At 43.8% G+C, this 22831-nt stretch overlaps 1 long non-coding RNA gene across 1 annotated transcript in view; it reads right to left on the reverse strand.

The window, feature by feature from the left end:
• Positions 1 to 8287: 8287 nt before the first annotated feature.
• The window catches only part of LOC132396044 (uncharacterized), a 40119-nt gene continuing 25575 nt past the window's right edge, over positions 8288 to 22831 (reverse strand). Inside the window, exons 2-3 of the long non-coding RNA XR_009512818.1 lie at positions 14151 to 14396; positions 8288 to 8888 (exon numbers count right to left, since the gene is read on the reverse strand). This is a non-coding gene — a long non-coding RNA (uncharacterized LOC132396044). The remainder of the gene's footprint in view (positions 8889 to 14150; positions 14397 to 22831) is intronic.

The following is a 22831-nucleotide window of genomic DNA, read 5'->3' on the forward strand; positions in this document are numbered from 1 at the left end:
CAGAGGTTCCGCTAAATCCTAATGTCCACCGCACTGAGACGGGTTGAATAAGGTCAGAGGTTCCGCTAAATCCTAATGTCCACCGCACTGAGACGGGTTGAATAAGGTCTGAGGTTCTGCTGGGTCCTAAGATACACCGCACTGAGACAGGTTGAATAAGGTCAGAGGTTCCGCTGGGTCCTAATGTCCACCGCACTGAGACGGGTTGAATAAGGTCAGAGGTTCCGCTAAATCCTAATGTCCACCGCACTGAGACGGGTTGAATAAGGTCAGAGGTTCCACTGGGTCCTAAGATCCACCGCACTGAGACAGGTTGAATAAGGTCTGAGGTTCCGCTGGGTCCTAATGTCCACCGCACTGAGACAGGTTAAATAAGGTCTGAGGTTCCGCTGGGTCCTAATGTCCACTGCACTGAGACAGGTTGAATAAGGTCTGAGGTTCCGCTGGGTCCTAATGTCCACCGCACTGAGACAGGTTGAATAAGGTCTGAGGTTCCGCTGGGTCCTAAGATCCACCGCACTGAGACGGGTTGAATAAGTCTGAGGTTCCGCTGGGTCCTAATGTCCACCGCACTGAGACAGGTTGAATAAGGTCAGAGGTTCCACTGGGTCCTAAGATCCACCACACTGAGACAGGTTGAATAAGGTCTGAGGTTCCGCTGGGTCCTAAGATCCACCGCACTGAGACAGGTTGAATAAGGTCTGAGGTTCCGCTGGTTCCTAAGATCCACCGCACTGAGACGGGTTGAATAAGGTCTGAGGTTCCGCTGGGTCCTAAGCTCCACCGCACTGAGACGGGTTGAATAAGGTCTGAGGTTCCGCTGGGTCCTAATGTCCACCGCACTGAGACAGGTTGAATAAGGTCTGAGGTTCCGCTGGGTCCTAAGATCCACCGCACTGTGACGGGTTGAATAAGGTCTGAGGTTCCGCTGGGTCCTAATGTCCACCGCACTGAGACAGGTTGAATAAGGTCTGAGGTTCCGCTGGGTCCTAAGATCCACCGCACTGAGACAGGTTGAATAAGGTCTGAGGTTCCGCTGGGTCCTAAGATCCACCGCACTGAGACAGGTTGAATAAAGGAATTGAGCATCTGCTAATTTTGGTATCCACGAAGGGTCCCGGAACCAATCCCTCGCGGATAAGGAGGGCTGACTGTACTGTAGTAATTTTATTTATTGCACTGTACTGTTGTCACAAAAAAAAATTCATGACAGGTTGTATCGCCACCCGCACCAACCCCCACACCGACACACCTTCTCTGCCACCTGTCCCACACCCCTCCCATGGTGCTCCACCCTCCCTATTCCCAACATCCTTTGCTCCCTCCAGATCTACAAACTCACTCTCCACTCCACATTGACACTTACAGTACTGCACAATAATCTTGGGCACATATATGTATTTGGGGTGCCTGGGACTTTTGCTCAGTACTGTAGTAATTTTATATATTGCCCTGTGCTGCTGTAAAAAAACAAATGTCATGACACACGTAACTACACTGGTCCAATGAAATAATGGCCACGCATCATACAGATGTCCTTCAAGATTTATTTTTATCTCTTAAATGAAGTCAAATAAAAACACTAAAAACTTATCACACTGTCTGTGTAAAGGCACACCAACCCCATTATACACAATATAAAACAAATAAAAACAATTACTGTGCGCGCCTCTTGGACCACGTGCAGAATAAGGTTATTTTAGGGCCATGTGTCTTTCCCTGCTTCCATGTTGGTTCTGACCCATAATGCCACAGTCATGCTCCTATTAAACTCGGGTCATGTGACCCATTACACTCTACATTAAATAAAACCTTACATAAAATCCACAAAATTTTTAATCAAACATTATATTAGGATGATAAAATAATCATGAATTTGTGACAAAAACATAAAATAAACATCTCTCTGAAACATGTCTCTGAGGCAGTTACAACATATGTGAGTGATGATAAGCCTGATTCTGATGTGTGTCTCTATTGTGGACTGAGAGTGGGAAGGGGGCAGGGAGAGGGGAATCATGGTGGGGAAAAGGAGAAGGGAGAGAGGAGGGAGCGGGAAGCATCAGAGAGACATTCTGGAATGATCAGTAAATCAGTTGTTTGGAATTCAGTGACCTTGCCTGGTGACTCAGGGCTGGGTGTATCTCCACCCATGCCACCCCTTCCCCTGACACTCCTTCTCTGCCACTTGCCCCACACCCCACCCACAGTGATCCATCCTCACCATCCCCAACATCCTTTGCCACTGCTATTTCCAGACTCGCATGACAAATACACTACAGTGAAGAAGTCTCAGGCACATATATAGCTAAGCTGTCTAAGCCTTCAGCAGATACTTGTGGGTGCAATGAAAACTTACTCAAAGCAGCATCACAGGCACGTAGCATTACCTCAGCAATGTTCACAAGGAAAGCATTAATTCTCCAAAATCTTTATAAGAAGAAAATCACAATTAGAACAAAATATAAAGTCCATTTAGTGCAAAGTGATGAAAGCAGTCAAAGTGTTGGTCGGCTACAGTGATTAAGGTTTTGCTGGTTGGTTCAAGAATCGAGTGGTGTTCATCCAATGCAAACAGTTATTCAGCACTGAAAAACAGATTGCCTACAATGAACTCCACCTGGTTATTGTGGCAGGTACCCTTGATGGTTCCACAGGCTTCAAGGGAGAAGTCCATTTTTGTTCAGGTAGACAGTAATTAACACCTTTGACAGTGCTTCCCAAACCCAAGCCCTCTACAAGCAAGAAGGAAAAGGATAGGAAAAGCCATCTAGAAGTTGTCTTTCAAGCCACATTTCATACTGCTATGGAAAGATGTTGTTCCTTCACTGCTGATAGGCAAAGTCCTGAAACTACCTCCCTAATACCTCAAGGACTTCAGCGTTTCACAATACATCTCCCCACCACCCTCTCAATAGCAATAGGGATGGGGAATTAAAAATAAAAAAGATAAAATATGAAGATCAGCTTTATTGTCACATATGCCTTGCAACTTCAAAGCACACAGCAAAATGCATCATTGGCTTCAAGTCAAATCAAAGAGGGTTTTGCTGGGGGCAGCCCTCAAGTGGTAACCGGTGGCAACATAGCATGCCCACAATTTACTGAACCTAATCATAAAGCTTTGGAGGGTGGAACGAAAGCCATGTGATCATGGAGAGGACGTACAGTGGCAGGAATTGAACCCTGATCTTACAACTGACGATGTAAAGTGCTCGCGTCGACTGATACCTCAGCTGTCAAATGCTAATCCAGCTTATAAAAAACACACCCATTGATTGAATATTCAAAAATCTTTAAACATCTCAGCGGCTGCAAGCTATGACTTATTATTTAACACGTAAAAAGCTGAGTTCCTGCGTCGTTTTGTGTGTACTGCTCAGATTTCCACCATCTGTATGTTTTCTTGGGTCCATTTTTTTTAACCTCCTCTATTCTGCAGTCTCTGAACTAAAGTCCACTGGGCAGCCAAAGAGCACAAGGTAAGTAATAGGCCAATCAATTCCTCCTGCACTGCAGAATAATGTCAGATCCTACACCTCATCGCACACAAAATGCTGGGGGAACGCAGCAGGCCAGGCGATGTCTATGGAAAAGAGTACAGTCAATGTTTCAGGACAAAACCCTTCAGTAGTACACCTCAAACCCACTTTCACACCAAATTCCCAGTTTTGTCCAGAGAGCCGAGACATTTTCTATTTTTTTAAGTTGATTGGAGCATTGGGACTTCACTAGCAACGCCAGTGTTTATTGTCAATCCGTAATTGCCCCTGAACTGGGGAAAGAGATTAATGTCAGTCACATTGTGTCATTCTCAACCCATGTGCAAATTCCCTCATTGGACAGGCACTAATGAAATAGTGAGTTTTATATTAATCTAACACGACTGATACAACCTTTTAACTTAAAAGTTCAGGTTAATTTAGTTGCTTGAATTTGAATTCCCCAGTTGCCATGGTGGGGTTTGAACTCATGCCGCTGGATCACTGGTCCAGAACTCTGGCTGCTGGCCCAGGAACTTAACCACCATGCTGCCATAAATCTCTTGCATCTTATTGTGAACTAACCTTGACACCAAGTGGGGTGCTTCTCCTTCTCTGAGCTCTCCTCCAATTTTAATAAATAACCTCAAAACGTTCAGAGTTTATGCCGTGTCATTCTTCAGTACAGTACAGTAAAGGAGAATGAGGCGATTGCTACTCCGGGTACAATGCAGCTTAAAGAGGACACAATAAGCGTAAAGAACACAATAAAAATGAAAATCACAATACATATAAATACAAAAGCAATCCTACAAAACACAATGTAGAATGTCAGGAAAGTGGTACAGGAGCCTTAGGTTCAGGATCAGCTATCAGGCTCTGGAACCAGAGTGGATAATTCAACTCAACTCAATGCTGAACCTATGGACTCACTTTGAAGGACTCTGCAACTCAGGTTCTCAGTATTATTTATTTACTTTTATTCTTATTTGGGTTTTTTTTTGTGTATTTGCACAGTTTGACTATTTTTGCACATTTTGTCAGTCTCTGTGTGTAGATTTTCAATGATTCTATTTTTTTGTTCTGTTGTGATGCCTGCAAGGAAATGAATCGCAGGGTAAGTATATGATGATATATACAGTACATACTTTGATAATAGATCTACTCTGAACTTTGAACAAGTAACTGGTCTATACATAGACTGATGGTATGTGATTAAGTGATGCTAGGTGCTATGTAGTTAATGGTGATGGGGTGGGTTAATGGGTGGAGATGTTGATCAGCCTGATGGCTCGGGGGAAGTAATTGTTTCTCAGTGTAGTGGACACCTCTTCCCTAAGTAAAGCATCTAATATAGAATCATAAGCACAGGAGCTTCTGCAGATGCTGGATATCTACAGCAACACACACAAAATGCTGGAGGAACTCAGCAGGCCGGGCAACCTCTATGGAAGCGAATAAACAGCTGACGTTTTGGACTGAGAACCATCATCAGAATCAAGTAAGCATCAGGTAGAAACACACCAGGAACAAAAGTTGCCCTAATTTACCAGTCATTGTGAGTTCAAATCCCATTCTAGCAGCATCAAGCAACTACAGTGACCAAGCATTTGAAGGCTATTCAATTATTAAGGGAATGAGAGGCCCCTGTCTCCACAAATTCATGGATAAATTGTACCCAGTAGGCTCCTGAAAACCCTGAACAGAGCCACCAGTGAGCCTTATGCAGTACTCTGATCAGCTGGAAGGATAGACACACTAACACCAACGTACAGCTGTGCCAAAGAGAACAAGTGGCAAGTATGAAAGAAGACACTGACCGACCAAAGGACCCAACCACTAACCACGGCCATCACTGACTCTTACCCACACTGCACCAGGATTGCTCTACAGCCATCGGAGGGCCCACCAATAGACAACCCCTTAGGAGAACATCACACTCAACTCAAATAATCGCATTACTACCACCTCAAAGTTCAAAGTAAATTTATTATCGAAGTACATATATGTCTCCATAGGCTACCGTGAATTAATTTTCTTGAGGGCATTCACAGTAAAATTGCAATACGTAGAGGAATATCTGGGTGGAGGGGTGGAGATACGTCTCTATCAAAGGAGGTGTAAGACACTCCTTCCCTCCGCTAGCCTGCAGGTCACCCTAGGGCAAGGTGTAGCACCTGCTTAGCCCCCTGATCAGGGTCACGTGAAGCCACGGGAGCAGGTGGTGGATGTTCATATGAGCTGTTGGTGCACATCACAAGTCCTGGTTATGTGACCACTGACGCCAGGCAGACAATTCTCTGAAGAGTCTTGTTAATGGCTTGTAAAGACGCTGCCCAGAAGGCAGCAATGGCAAACCACTTTTGTAGAGAAAAAATTATCAAGGGCAATCATGGTAAAGACTGTGATTACCCAAATCATATGACATGGCATGTAATGAATATATGTCACCATATACTACCCTGAGAATCATTTTCTTGAGGGCATTCACTGTAAATTTACAGTGCGCATCAGCAAATGAGCAGTAGTGTAAACCTTTCTGGACAGAGAGAACGGTTAACAAGGGTACTGTCTTGATGACACCCATATTAGGATGAGACAGCAGAGAATGACATTCAAACGTGGGAATCGTGTTAACCACAAAAGGTTAAGTTCCACAACTCATCCACTGACTATATTCTTTTCAGTGATAAGTAGCAACAAACAGTTATGCACATATCTTAGCTTCTTTTACACAACATAAATACATTCTCCTTCAGGATCAGTGAACTGTTAGCAATGCATATCAGTAAAGCCAATCAGTTTCTGTAGACAGTTTATCACCATTGTGTATCAGCCTCGTCTTGACATCAGCTTCATCTAATCTCCTCAGAGAGTTCAAAGGCCGTGTATATTTGCTACAAACTCTTTGGACAACAATGCTTTCCCTTCTAAGCCAATTCATCAGAAAGTTTGTTTTTGTTGTTGGAAGCCTGCTCATAGGCACCCGAGCTGTTTACCATACAATACCCACGTACAATAGTCGAGGCTTCAGTGGACTCCTCTGCCTTCCTAATCAGTGCCTGACAGACTGTTAATCTGTGTCTGCATTTTTATATAAGGTGCAGCTCTGAATCCAGAGGAAAGCACTGGGCAGCCCAGATGATGATTTTATTACCCAACGTTGTCAACTGTGCTAAAATTCTGGAAGCCCCTTGCTTAACCTGTGGTCTCAAATCTTCCCATCCTCCTGAACTTCTGTTCGTCCGACATAATATCTCCATATTTGGCTAGTTGTGGAGTTTTGTTCAGAATCAGAATCTGGTTTGTTTATCACTGACATACAGCACTGTGCAAGGGTGTTTGCCACATATGTAGCTAGGGTGCCTAAGACTTTTGCACAGTGCTGTGTTTGTCAACACGGAGTGGAGAGCGAGTTCGTAAATCTGGCAGGAGCAAAGGATGTTGGGAATGGCGGGGGTGGAGTGCCATGGGAGGAGGGTGAGACAGGAGGCAGAGAAGGGGTGCCAGGGGCAGATGGTGGCCTGAGACACCGGGCAAGGTCATTTGATTTCAAACAATTGGTTTATTCAAATCACTTTCCCATTTTTGTCTTGACTTATGGACTCCTTGTTTAATTACCTGTCTTTGAATCAAATTATACATACAAGATATAAATTTTTTAATATTTCCTTTTTGAATTAAAATTTCTATTTCATTAGATTTCGGCAATAACATTGTTTGACCTAATTTTTCTCTTAAATAAGCCCTTAATTGAAAGTAACAAAATAAAGTGTTATTTGATATTTTATATTTATTCTTTAATTGGTCAAGACTATGTCTTGATAGTATGACAAATACAATAAATGTTCGGCTAAGATTAGTGCAGTATAATTTTCTACATCAATTATATATTACACCACAAAAAATAAAAAAATTAAATCCAAATTTATCAGATCAGTGTTTTCGATGTAACCAGGAAACTGGTACTTTTTTACATTCGACATGGTCTTGCTCTAAAATTCAACCTTTTTGGACAAATTTAAGACTTTTACTGGAACAAATTACAGGAACACAATTTCCTCATAATCCAATATTATTTTTACTAGGTGATATTGAAGGGATAAAACCGAAACTTAAACTAAATAAGTATCAGAAAGAATTTATAAAAATTGCACTGGCAGTAGCCAAAAAAGCTATTGCAGTTACTTGGAAATCGGATACACATTTAAGTATAGACTCTTGGAAGAAAGAAATCTATGGTTGTATTCCATTAGAAAAAATTACTTATAATTTAAGAGATAAATATGAAACATTTCTGAAAATTTGGAGCCCTTATTTACAAAAGACAGGATTAAATATATAGATGCTTTGAAGATGAAACAATTGGTTATTAGGGGAAAGAAATAAATATACATATTAAAGTTATTACGAATTCCATGGAGCATGTGGAGATCTTCCAACAACCAGGCATTCTTTCTTTCTTTCTTTCTTTTTCTATAGGCTCAGTTAGGGGGGAGGGGTTAAGGGGAGGGGGTAAGGGTTATATACATTGTTTTTCCATACTTTACTTTGTAATCATTTAAAAATGCAATAAAAAAAAGTTTAAAAAAAAACAATTGGTTTATTGATCATTACAGAATGTCTCTCCAGAGTGTCCTGCTCCCTCCCCTCTCCCAAACAAGAGAACATTTGCAGATGCTGGAGATCCAAGCAACACAAACAAAATGCTGGAGGAACTCAGCAGGCCAGGCAGCATCTATGGAAAAGAGTGAACAGTCAATGTTTCAGGCCAAAACCCTTCTTTTCCTAGATGCTGCCTGGCCTGCTGAGTTCCTCCAGCATTTTGTGTGTGTCCCTGCCCTCTCCTTGCCCCCTTCCCACTCTCAGTCCACAATAGAGACTCATATCAGAATCAGGTTTGTCGTCATTCACGTATGAAATGAAGTTAGTTATTTTTACAGCAGCAGTACAATACAATATATAAAATTACTACAGTACTATACAAAACTCTTGGGCACCCTAGCTATATGTATGTGCCTAAGACTTTTGCACAGGACTGTATGTCGTGAAATTTGTTGTTTCATGGACAATACAATACATGAAACATACAATAAGTTACAATAATAAATAAGTAAATAGATAGATAGATAAATAGTGGCAAAAGAGAGCAAAATAGTGAGGGGGAGTTCATGGCCCATTCAGAAATCTGATGACAGAGGGGAAGGAATTGTTCCTAAAACAGTGAGCCTGTGTCTTTATGGTCCTGTACCTCCTCCCTGATGGTGACAATGAGAAGAGGGCACGTCCTGAGTACTGGGGTCCTTAACGATGGGTGACGCCTTCTCGAAGTATCGCCTTTTGAAGGCGTCAATAACAGTTCTGTCACAATAACCTGCTGGAAAATCTCAATGCGTCAGGCAGCACCTGTAGAGGAAAACAGATGGTCAACAGTTTGGTTGAGATCCATTATATCTCGACTGTTAGCCACTTGGGAAGTCTTAATATATGAAAGCTAGCATCAGATTTCTGAACAGTCCAGGCACCCCCGAATCAGAATCAGGTTATTATCACTGACATATGTCCTGAAAGTTGGTGATTACAGTGCAAGACAGAAAAAAACTGCTGTAAGTTACGATAAGAAATATAAAAAAGTATAAATAAGTAGTGCAAAAAGAGATCAAATAGCGAGGTCTGTTCAGAAATCTGTTGGCAGAGAGAAAGAAGCTGTTCCTAACAGTGTGTGTGTGTCTTCAGGCTCCTGAACCTCATTCGTTCTATTTTTTTGCACTATTTACTTATATATGTAGATGATAGCGATTTTATTTCTCTGCACTGTATGGATACTGCAAAACACATTTCACAACACATAAGTCAATAACAACAAAATTTGATGCTGATTCTTTGTTATAAGTTGTTGTTACATCAGCCTTGATATGGCTCTGTAAGCATATTACTCTAAGTGAGAATCTGCAGCTCTTTTGACCACAAGCTGATGACAGAGGGCCACTTGAATGGGGATGAGGAGTGAGAGATGACAAAAAGGCCACCCAGTCGTTTTTTTATTATGCAGCCATTGTATTCCTGTGGTTTATTCCTGTCTGCCATTTCAATAAATACACAATGATTTTAAGATGTTTCTCTGCAAAATGATTACATTATATTTACAGACATCAAGAACTGAGTGGGCTACAGAGACATTCAGGAAAGGAACAACCATCAAGGAACTGCAGTATCCATGCCATGCTCTCGTTTTGCTGCTGCCATCGGGCAGGACGACCAGGAGCCTCAGGCCCCACACCACCATGTTCAGGAACAGTAATTATCCTTCAACCATCAGGCTTCTGCAGCTTACCCCAGCACTAAATTAACTCCACAGCCTCTGTACTCACTTGCAAGGACTCTGCAGCGCATGTTCTCAATATTATTTATTATTATTTTGTTTTACTTTCTGTTTTTGCACAATTTTTCACCTGTTGTACATTGGTCATTGTATCTACTGCAAATGGCCTCAAGCAAATGAATCTCGAGGTTGCATATGGTGGTATATACAGTACTGTGCAACAGTCTATGGCACATATACGTAGCCAGGGTGCCTAATTCTTTTGCAGAGTACTGCATTTGTCAACGTGGAGCAGAGAGCGAGTTCTTAAATCTGGTAGGAGGAAAGGATGTTGAGGGCGGAGCATCACAGGAGGGGTGAGGGACAGGTGGCAGAGAAGGAGAACCAGGATGAGGGGTGGTGCAGGCGCAGTCACACCCAGCCCTGAGACACCAGGCAATATCATTTGATTCCAAACAATTGGCTTATTGACCATTACAGAATGTCTCTCTGGTACTTCCCGCTCCATCCCCACTCCCTTCCCCTTTTCCCAACTATCATTCCCCCCTCCCTGCCCCCTTCCAACGCTCAGTCCACAACAGAGACCCATATCCGAATAAGACACTCACATGTGTCATGAAATTTGATGACGTATTGCAGTAGAGTGCAATACATAAAATCACTACAGTACTGTGCAAAGGTCTGAGGCACCCTAATTATATACATGTGCCTTAGACTTTTGCACAGAACTGTATATACTTTGATAATAAATTTACTTTGAACTTTGAACATAACCTGGACAGAGACTGACAAAGGATTTCTCAACTCTGTTCGTACAGACTCTTGGAGAATTTCCTTGTTACCTGCCACTTTATGGCATCAGAATCAACTTACACATCTATAGACCATTGTTTGCTGTTATCTCTCATTGTGCAGGTTCTGACTACCCTGCCTGGGCATGCACGGTTTTCAGTTTGTTGGACACCAGGTGCAGAAAAACCATCTGAGATCATTGCTTACCAAACACTGCTCCGAAGCAAATTGTATTCAGATCTTAACCCCTTCAGCCGGGCTCACCTTGCTCCATCAAGCTTACATCCACCGAAGGAGGGCAGGGGTTACCCGGGTGAAGGGGGTGGCACAACACTTTACAGTACAGACGGCCAGGGTTCAATTCCCACCAGCACAGCCTGCAAGGAGTTGTCAGTCACAGCTGCTGTCTGTGAGGGGCTTATACGTTCTCCCTGATACCGCGTGGGTTTCCTCCAGGAGCTCTGGTTTCCTCCCACAGTCCAAAGCCGTACCAGTTAGTAGGTTAATTAGCCATTGTAAATTGTCCCGTGACTATGCTAGGGTTAAATTGGAGGCTTGCTGGTCAACACGGCTCAAATGGCCAAAAGGGCCTATTCCTTGCTGTATCTCAATAAATAAATGAAGTTGAGAAGTGAAACTGGGGAAATCAGGGAGCCGGGGGGAGGGTGGCAGGTGGATTCATGCCATATTGCAATGAAATGCTATAGGAACTACATGAGATTCCCTAGCAGCCAGCTCAATTCCAGACTGCCTGAAGTTTGATTACACCTTGTGAACTTCACCTAAGATTTAAAACTATAACATTAATTGTTAATATCTTTTAGTGGGCACAGCCATTCGGCCCTTCAAGTACCATCTGCCATTCGATATTATTACAACTGACCTCCTAACTCTTTATTACCTTCCTGCTTTCCTTCTAGACTGCTGGATTAATTTAGGATGAGAAATTAATTTCTTCCTTCAGTATATGCAGTACCGACATCCACCACCCTCTGTGGTAGAGAATTCCAAAGGTTTACTACTGAGTGGGGGAATTGATTCCTCACCTTGGTCCTAAATGATTTTCCCTATATTCTAAGGCTTTTATTCCTGGTTTGAGACACCTCAGCCAGGAGAAACATCCTCCAGCCAGTCAAACTCTGTAAGAATCTTATCTATCGCAATTATATCTCCTCTCATTCTCACAAACGGAACTGAATGCAGGCCATGGGAGAGAATACTGCTTACAACATTTTTTACATATTTTTAAGGAAGGATGCTAATGCACGGTTGACCTCCTCGTAGACTCCACATTCCAGTTCACCTACAATAACTTTCTACCCACGTGTTTATCAGGTAACTCTTTGTTCTGTTTTAAGTGACAGTCAAAGTCAAAGTTAATGTATATGTTTTATCAAAGTACATACATATATTTTATTCATTTATTTTGGGACACCATGCAGGACAGGCTCTTCTGGTCCAATGAGTTGCCCAGCAACCAACCTAACCACAGGACCTTTTACAATGACCATCTAACCCACTCACCGGTACGCCTTTGGGCCTTAGCACCAGAAGGAAACCCATGCAGTCACAGGGTGAATACACAAAATCCTTACAGACGACGCCAGGACTGAACTCCGAACTCCAGTGCCCCAAACTTTGACAGTGTAGCACCAATCCGTCATGACACCTTGAGATTCATTTTCTTGCAGGTACTTATTGGAAAATAAGCAATAAAATTTACAAAAATTCTACATCAACAAAGATTGACAAATGGCCGACATGCAAAAGAAGGCAAATTGTGGAAATGAGAAATAATACTGAGAATCTCTAAATAAATAAATAAGCAAACATGAGTTGTCGATCCCTTGATAGTGAGTCTGTAGGTTGTAGAATCAATTCAGAGTTGAGGTGAGTGAAATTACTCATGCCAGTTCAGGAGCCTGATGGCTGTAGGGTAATAACTGTTCCTGAACCTGGTGACGTGGGACCTGAGGCTTCTGCATCTCCTTTGTGATGGTGGCTGTGAGAAGAGAGCATGGCCTGGATGGTGGGGGTCCTTGATGAAGGATGCTGCTTACTCATGGCAGTGCTCCTTGTAACTGTGCTCAGTGGTGGGGTGGGCTTTGGCTGTGATGTGCTGGGCTGTATCCACAACTTTCTGTAGACCTTTCCTTTCTTGGGCATTGGTCTTCCATAGCAGGTCATAATGCAACCAGCCAGGATACTCTCTACTGTCCACCTATAGCTTGTCAAAGTCTTAGATGACGTATTGAATCTATGCATTCTTATAAGGGCAAATCTGTCAGTATGGATTGACATTCCACTTCTCTATAACCTCCATCGGTATAGGTGCACCACAAGGCTATGTGTGCTCTACTTGCTCTGCACTTATTATTGTCGTGCTAAGTACAATGCCCATGCCTTATTTAAGGTTGCTGAAGACACCACTGTTGCAAAGCGGGTAATGGGTCAGTATATAGGAGGGAAATTGAAAATCTGGCTGAGTGGTGCCATGTCAGCATCCTCTCGCTCAATATCAGCAAGACCAAAGATCTGATTATCGATTAGAGAAGGAAGAAATTGGGGGTCCATGGGCCAGTTCTCAGTAGAGGCTCGGAGGTGTAAAGTGTCAGCAACTTTAAATTCCTGGGCGTTATCATATCAGAGGATCTGTCCCAGGACCAGCACGTAAATACCATTTCAAAGAGAGCACGGCAGCATCTATAACTTCTTCTTTAACTGTAACCTGGGGTCATCGGAAGTTTGCGAAAGTTTGGAATGTCATCTAAGACTTTGTCAATCACTTTATTCTTCATTTTTCCAGGTCTTTGCATTATCACTTCACCAACCTATATCACTTTATACCCTTCTCGTACCCTCTGCAACCTACTCTCCTATCTATTTTTGTGTCACCAGCTAATTTAGCAACATTTTTTAATTTATGCAGAGCTTTTAGCACAGTGAAATGTTCCGAGGAGTTTCTCAGGATCTGCTGAGGGCTAACTAATTACTGTATAATGGTGTGTGAGTGAGAGGGAGGGAGGAAAAGAGGCTTGCTTTACTTGTGTTCTTCTGTTCTCATGTTGTTCTGTTATGTTGTTGTTGTGCTGTTGTTCTGTTATTGTTGGTTTGTTGTGTTGTTCTGTTATTGTGTTGTTGTTGTCATTGTGTTGTGCTGTTGTGTTGTTATTGTGTTGCATTGTTGTGTTGTGTTGTGGTTCTGTTGTTGTATTGTTGCACTGTTGTGTTGTTCTGTTGTTGTGTTGTGTTGTGTTCTGTTGTTGTGTTGTTATGTGTTGTGTTGTTCTGTTGTTGTGTTGTGTTGTGTTCTGTTGTTGTGTTGTTATGTGTTGTGTTGTGTTCTGTTGTTGTGGTTGTTGTGTTGTTGTTGTGTCATTCTGTTGTTGTTGTTGCTTGTGTTGTTCTGTTGAACATTGCAGGTGTCGATACCCAAATCTCTGGCGACACTCGCGGGCTGGCCTCAGCACGTCCTTAGGATGCGTTGGTTGTTAACTCAAACGACGCATTTCACTTTTTGTGCTGATGCACATGCGATAAACAAGTAAACAAACCTGAATCAGGAAGAAGGATTGCATCCAGGTGCTGCGATACATCCGAGGGTGAACTGGGACACAGCGTCAGTGATGTAACCTGAGTTCGCTGGGTGTCTCAGCCCAGGCGAACCAGCCAGGTTTGATCAGGCCCCGGCTTGTGCCCCAGCAGCGTTGGTCCACGGGTCACACCTCTTGATCCATAGCAATCTGGGGCTCACTCAGCAGCTTCTGTGATGGTCCTGATGGCTCTCTTCTTCGCAGCCCCTGTAATTCCAAGAAGAGAGTAGATTCTGCACAGCGAGCAGCCAGCAAAGCGTCTACAGCCCACCTGTACAGGCTCGCAGCGCGCCCTCCACCCCTGTCTCTGGCACTGAAAACTGTAGAAATATGTTTAATGTTCCTCGAAGTTCTCATAGGAAGCTGCTTTCAGAGACCAAAGCTGCCCTTGTCCCTGCTGAGCTGACCCCAGGGAAGCCACTGCAGTCACACGACAGAGGTTGTAAAGAGTCAAGGTGAAGCCAATAACTCTGCCTGTTTCCCGGATTAGTCATCAAATACTGCAAGGGACACAGGCAGAGCCAAACTTGGGCTTCAGGCAGGCTGCGGAAACAGTGACGGGATTATTCATGTAAATCAGGCTGTACTTGCTAGAGGGTGTTATCTGATCAAGGCCCGGCCAGCACCCCTTCAGGACTGGTATGACTCTGTCCGCAGCTTCTGCGCTGAGCAAACAGGCTCTTGATGGGTTAGCACCTGCTAAATTAAGAGCACTTTCATCTGGGAGTCAAAGGCAGGTCACAGCCTCTTCTCATTGTTTCCTTGGTTGTTGACTATCACTTGCAATCCTGGGCAAACACCAGAGAGTCGCACAAGGTACACACCTTGCCTCATACAGGGGTTAGGCACCTTGATCCTTCCAAAGTTCAAAGTTCAAAGTAAATTTATTATCAAAGTACATTTATGACACCATATACAACCCTGAGATTTGTTTTCTTGTGGGCATGTGCAGTCAATCCAAGAAACATAATAGAATCAATGAAAGACAACACCCCAAACAATCAACCAACGTGCAAAAGAAAACAAACTGTGCAAATACAGAAGAAAAAATAAGAAATAAATAAGGAATGAATATTGAGAACATGAGATAGAGAGATACTTTATTGATCCCAAAGGAAATTACAGTGTCACAGTAGCATTACAAGTGCACAGATATACAAATATTAAAGAGAAATTAGAAGGAATTAAAAGTAAGTTGCCACAAATAGTCTAGCAGGAGGGGATTCAACACTTCCCCAGCTATAAGTCGGCTCTTTATAGAGCCTAATGGCTGAGGGTAAGAATGTCCTCATATAGCGCTCTTTGGAGCAGCACAGTTGTCTTAGTCTATTACCAAAAGTGCTCCTCTGTTCAGCCAAGGTGACACGCAGAGAGTGAGAAACATTGTCCAGGATTGCCAGGATTTTCTGTCGGGTCCTTTGTTCTACCACAGCCTCCAGTGTGTCCAGTTTGACTCCTATAACAGAGCCAGCCTTTCTCATCAGTTTATTGAGCCTGTTGGCGTCACCCCGTGTTGATGCCATTGCCCCTGTACAGGCGACAACAGACCGATAGGACATGTGAGGGAAGGGTGCAAAGGACCTCAATCCCCTCAGGAAGTAGAGGCGACTCTGGCCCTTCTTGTGATGAAGTGTCCTTGAAAGTTCAGGAAAGCTGAAGCAAGCGAATGCTTCAAACGAAACACACTGAACACTGATAGGGTAGTTCTCAGCCTTGTTTGATTTGGAGTAGGGCTAGATACACCCTCTTGCCTTCTCTGCACTGGGTTTGTGCCGTATGTAAGATTTTCCAGGGAGCGAGTGGATTGAAACCAATTAAAATGTGCTGCTTCAGTCTGAAGGGAACCATGGCCACATGAAATGAGAACAGCCTGCCTGTTTATGCTCAGTAGCCACTTTATTGGGCACATCCCGTACCTAAGCCACTGAGTGGATGTCCATGGTCTTCTGCTGCTGTAGCCCATCCACTTCAAGGGTCAACGTGTTGTGCATTCGGAGATGCTCTTAGATAGGCGTATGGATGATAGAAAAATGGAGGGCTATGTGGGAGAGATGGGTTAGATTGATCTTCAAGTGGGTTAAAAGATTTGCACAATATCATGGGCCGAGGGGCCTGTACTGTGCTGTAATGTTCTCCGTTCTAAAGGGACTTGGGAATCCTAGGGCAGGATTCTCCAAAGGTTAACTTGCAGGTTGAGTTGATGGTAAGGAAGGTAAGTGTAATGTTAACATTCATTTCAAGAGGACCAGAATATTAAAACAAGGACCGCAGTTGGAGCATTGTGAATAGCTTTGGGCCCTTTATTTAAGAAAGCATATGTCCAGAGGAGATTTACGAGAATGAGACTGGGAATGAAAGAGTTAACACGTGAGTTGCGTATGGTGGCTCTGGGCTTGCTGTTGCTGGAGTTTAGAAGAACGGGGGAGGGTTGGGGGGGACCTCATTGAAACCTACTGAATATTGAAAGGCCTAGACAAAGTAAACATCGAGAGGATGTTTCCTTCAGTGGGAGAGTCTAGGACCAGAGAGCACAGACTCAGAATAGAGGGACATCCCTTTAGAATAGAGATGAGGAGGAATTTCTTTGGCCAAAGGGTGGTGAATCTGTGGAATTCATTGCCACAGACACTTGTGGAGGCCAAGTCATTGGATATACTTAAGGCAGAGGTTGATAGGTGAGGGCGTCAAAGGTTATGGGGAGAAGGCAGATGAATGGGGTTGAAAGAGAAAATAAATTAGCCATGATCAAATGGCAGGTCAGATTCGATGGGCTGAATGGCCAAATTTTTCTCCTAAGTCTTAAAGTCTCATGGACATTCTTTTAATTTAAGACACCCATGAAGGGGAACATGTGCTCTGCCTGCCATCACTCTCCCAGAATCCCTAAGCACATTAAGACCCAAGTGTATATGTGTGTGTGGGGGGGGGGGGGGGGAGGGGGGAGTGCTTTCTAAGTAAGCCAAATTTAATTTTCTGTACGTGTCCTGAGGGCAAGTAATCCAGCTCACAATTTTGAACAAAGTCTAACTATTTTTACTGTTGTATTGTATATCAATGTTAGGAAGATTAGGATCTGACAAGCCTTTAAGCAATTAGTCAATATCCTCCCACTTTTTAAGGTTTCTGTATCAGTATACATTTTCATGTTTGCTTTCGTTCTCTTTACAAAACATTCCACAACTTAGGAAAGTTGAGGAAAGCAGAGGGCCATATGTCCCCTCAGATTGCTTTAAATCACTCAACATTAAACATTATGTGGCCCCGATCCATTTGGTTCTGAAGTCACAGACAAGATAACACACATAAAATGCTGGAGGAGCTCGGCAGGCCAGGCAGCATCTATGAAAAAGAGTAAACAGTCGACGTTTTGGACCGAAACCCTTCATCAAGACTGGAAAACAGTAAGCAGGTGGGGGAGGAGAGCAAGGAAATAGAAACTGGGAGAGGGGGTGGTGTGAAGTAAAGAGCTGAGAAGTCGTTTGAAAGAGATAAAGGACTGGAGAAGGGGGAATCTGATAGGAGAGGACAGAAGGCCATGGAAGAAAGAGAAGGGGGAAGAACACCAGACGTAGGTGATAGACTGGTAAACAGATAAGATAAGAGAGAGAAAAATGGGAATTGGGAATGGTGAGGGGGAGGCAATTATCAGAAGTTCAAGATATTGATGTTCATGCTATCAGGTTGGAGGCTACCCAAACAGAATATAACGAGTTGCTCCTCCAACCTAAGGGTGGCCTCATCGTAGCAGCAGAGGAGGCCATGGACTGACACGTCGGAATGGGAATTGGAAGTAGAATTCAAGTGGGTGGCCACCGGGAAATCTCGCTTTTTCTGGCCAATGATGAAGCGATCTCCCAATCTATGTCCGGTCTCACCGATACACAAGAGACCACATCAGGAGCACTGGATACAGTAGATTACCCTAACAGACTCACAGGTGAAGTGTTGTCTCAACTACAAGGACTGTTTAGGGCCCTGAATAGGGGCAGGTGTAGCACTTGTTCCACTTGCAAGGGTAAGTGGCAGGAGGGAGATCAGTGAGGAAGGACGAATGGACAAGGGAGTCACATAGGGAGTGATCCCTGTGGAAACCAGAAAGTGGGGGGAAGGGAAGGATGTGTTTGGTGGTGGGATCCTGCTGGAGATGACTGAAGAGATGGAGAATTATGTGCCGGACACAGAGGATGATGGCATGTTAGGTAAGGACGAGAGGGAGCTTTTCCCTAGCAGGGTGATGGGTGGACAGGGTGAGGGCAGATATGCATGAAATGGAAGAGACACGGGTGAAGACAGTGCTGATGGTGGAGGAAGGAAAGCCCCTTTCTTTGAAGGAGGAGGACTTCTCGTTTGTTCTGGGATGAAAAACCACATCCTGAGAGTAGATGCAGTGGAAATGGAGGTTTTGAGAGAAGGGAATGGCAGCTTTACAGATGAAAGGGTGGGAGGATGCATTGTCCAGGGAGTTGCGAGAATCAGTGGGTTCTGAAGTTGCCTGGACACACTACTTTTGATAGATATGCAAACTCTGGCAACTTCAAAGGATTCAAAGGTACATTTAATGACAGAGAAATTTAGACAATATACATCCTGAAAATCTTTGTTTTTCACAAACATCCATGAAAACAGAGGAATGCCCCAAAGAATGAATGACAGTTAAACGAGTTAAACGTTAGAACCCCAAAGCCCCCCCCAGCAGAGAAACGACCACCCCCCTCCACCAGCACAAAAAAGCATCAGCGCTCCCACCGAGCACTCAAGTGTGCAGCAAAGCATCAATAAAGACACAGACTCGCAGCACCCCAAAGACTACTCGTTCACTCGGTATTCGACATACCACCGGCTCTCTCCCTAGTAAGGGAAAAAGGGGGGCCCCGTTTCACAGCGAGAGGGGAGACATAACAAACAACTCGCTGATTTGCGATGTTAAAAGTCTATTGTGACGCTTCTTCTGATTTCTGTGTCCAAAGAACTCGGGTCTCTGGGCACACAGCCAGCCACCAGCTCTCTGCTTCTGGTCTTCCGTCCCCCACGACACACCAATTCTCAAAATTCATTGTAAAATGTTATCCTAATCCTTTATTAATATACTCTTCAAACACTTTTCCCTAATCTAGAGGCTAATCTACAGGTTAAAACTAATCAATAAACTCCAGGACCTTAGCCTCAATGGGATGCTCGGTTTCCTCTCTTGCAGACCGCAGTCGGTTCAGATTGTCAACAACATCTTCTCCACGATCTTCATTGTAGTGGTAGTCAATAGTGTTATTCCTACGCCACGAGTTAGTCACTCCCACATGGGAGGAGCTCACATACTGTACATGCAGAGCTATCAATAAAGTTCAGTTGAGCATCCCACATGTTGGCGAACTAGTATTCTCAGCACTATCTCTCAATAATGAACATAACCTCCATCAGCACAGGTGCACCACAAGGCTGTATTCACTTAAGACTTATGACTGTGAGGCTAAGCACAACCCCAATGCCATATTTAAGTTCACTGACAGCACCACAGACTGTCGTAGAAGAATAGCCCTTAACTGGGCAGTGGAGTTAATCGGGGGCACCGTCATGACGGTATTTCCGTTGCAAGCTATTCTTGTTTTTAAGAGGCTGAGTTGCTAGATCGATACTCAACCCACCTTGGATTCGAACGCAGGGACCTTCACTCTGGAGTCCGGCGCTGATATTATTGCGCCACCAAGCGGGACACTGACTGTCGTATGCCAAATCAAAGGTGGTGACGAATCAGCAAATATGAGGGAAATTGAAAATCTGGCTGAGCCATGCCATAAACAACAACCTCTTACTCAATGTCAACAAGAGCAAGGAACTGATTAAAGGCTTCAGGATGGAGAGGTCCACGGGCCAGTCCTCATTGGAGGATCAGAGGTGGAGAGGGTCAGCAAGTTCAATTTCCTGGGTGTTATTATTTTCAGAGGGCCTGTTGTGGGCCCAGCATGTAAGTGCAATTATGAAGAAAGCACAGCAGCGCCTCTACATCTTCAAGGGTTTGCGAAGAATCAGCATGACAGTTAAAACTTTGACAAACTTCTATACATGTGTAGTGGAGAGTATATTGGTTGGCTGCATCACAGCCCTTGAATGAAAAGTCCTACAAAAATTGGTGGATATGACTAAGTGCATCAGGATAAAGCCTGATCATCATTTAGCACATCTACACAAAACATTGCCACAGGAAAGCAGCATCCATCATCAGGGACCTCACCACCCAGGTCATGCTCTCTTCTCACCGCCTCCATTAGGAAGAAAGTACAAAACCCTCAGGACTCACACCATCATCAGGTTCTTGAACCAGAGGGGATCACTTCACTCAACTTCACTTGTCCCATCATTGAAATGTTCCCACAACCTATGAACTCACTTTCAATGAATCTTCATCTCATGTCCTCAATATTTATTATTTATTATTATTATTTCTTTCTTTTTTGTATTTGCACAGTTTGCGTCTTTTGCACGCGGGTTGAATGCTTAAGCTGGTGTGGTCTTCCATTGTTTCTATTATGGTTATTACTCTATTATGGACTTATTGAGTATACCCGCAAGAAAATGTATCTCAGGGTTGTATATGGTGACATATATGAACTTCGATTATCAACTTTGAACTTGGGTTGTCTGAGTGTTAGCTGTCATCACTCAATCGCCAACCATCGTTAAACTTAGAATTTCCTTATGACTGAGACACTATGATAAACTATGTATACCTGTCTGGACACGCCCCCCCCCCCCCCCCGCTGACTGCTCCTGTGGCTTCTCCCACAGACCCCGGTATAAAGGCGATTGGAGGCACTGCTTCTCCCTCAGTCTCCAGGATGTTGTGTGATGGTCTCTTGCTGCTGATAGTGCTCTCTCTTCTAGCTGATAAAAGCCTATCTCTCGCCTCACGTCTCTGGGAGTTATTGATGGTGCATCAGACACAGGTTGAATTCAACATGTATCTGTGACTTCTATCATCTAGGAAGGGCAACACTGGAGCATGGCTACGTGTGGTCTCCGTCGGTCGTGATCGACCATGGGTACTGCACCTCTGGTAGTCAGTGGTTTGTCCGACGCTCTAAAGCAAAGCTGGGGTGGCCCTTCCAGGGCGCAAGCCAGGGCAGAGTTGATATGGAGATCCGTCTGACGCCCATGCAGTGGGACCCCCCCACTCTGTGCTGACGACAGGTCCAAAGGAACGATGGGAGTCGATACGGTTTGATGCCGTGCCGGTGCTGGGTACAGCAGTCAGCCACCTTCGGGACTCCGACTCCGGATTTTCCCTCCGGGTTTACTCCCAAAGCCTTTCCCGTGAGCGGGTATAGCCGCAAGGCAGCAGAGGTTTGAAAGCAGAGTTTTCCCTCTCCTAGATGAGCTACCGTCCGCGGTTAATGAGTCCCATCTGCCCGGAGCAACTGGTTTTAAGGCACCAGTGGCCCACCTTTGCCCCTTCTCCTGTCAGTGAAAACAGCTCTGCCGGGCATAAGAACTGTGCCACACGTGAAGGCCAGGAGTTGGACCTGGTTGTCAGAGGCTGTTTGAGATGCACGCCATGAAGAGCATTTGTTTAGCAGTGGGAGCTCGTCCCTACTACCACCCTTCGGCTATGACTATCTTTGGAATGGCTACCAGAGTGACTATATCACAGTTCCACTGACCAGAATTCAATCCTGACCTCCGGTGCTGTCTGCGTGGAATTGAATATTCTCCCCAAGACCTCAGGTGCACAAGATTCCCTCCCCCCCATCCCATCTCAGAGGAGTACAGGTTTGGTAGGTTAATTGATCACCATGGACTGTGCTCACAATGAAGTGATAGAATCTGCGGGAAGTTGATCAAAATGCAGGCAGAATAGGTTAGTTTATACATGTATCTAGCGATGGACACATCACAGCACAGAACAAGAATAGGTCCTTCAGCCCTTTAGTCAGCTCAACTAACTAAACACCTAGCAAGCTAGTAACCTCTGTCTACACAAAGTCCATATCCCTCCACTCTGTGTCCATTGGCCTATATAACTAGGCCAAGGAACTATCTTAATGCTGCATAGTTCTATGACTCTGGAACATTCCATTCCTTCCAGTTCATTCCATGTTCTCAACAAGCATCAAGGTCATTTTTTGAAATATCTGCCCTTTTTATTTTACAACTCATGATAATTTCAGCAATGTGCACATCAAAAAGAGTTAAGATCTCACACTTCAAACCAATTACAATACCAAAAGGCACATACTCAACGATTCAGGAACAGCTTCTTTCCCTCCGCCATCAGATTTCTGAATGCATGTTGAATCCATGAACACTACCTCATTACTTTTTGTTTCTCTTTTTGCACTTATGATTTAATTAAACTTTTTAAAAATATATATACTTACCATAATTCACAGTTTAAAAAAAATATATAATTACATATTGCAATATACTACTGCCACATAACAACAAATTTCACAATTCAGATTCTGTTCTGATTATTAATATTGCTCTCCAAGGCACTGGCGTGTCCCAAGCTCACACGTCAACGACAAAGCACTACTGATAAATTGAATCACATCAGTTTAATATCACCGGCGTATGTTGCAAATTTTGTCAACTTAGTGGCAGCATTACAGTGCAATACATGATAAAATATAGAAAAAATATATGAATTA

The sequence above is a fragment of the Hypanus sabinus genome, chromosome 6, assembly GCF_030144855.1.
Source record: "Hypanus sabinus isolate sHypSab1 chromosome 6, sHypSab1.hap1, whole genome shotgun sequence".
NCBI classification, from domain to species: Eukaryota; Metazoa; Chordata; class Chondrichthyes; order Myliobatiformes; family Dasyatidae; genus Hypanus; species Hypanus sabinus.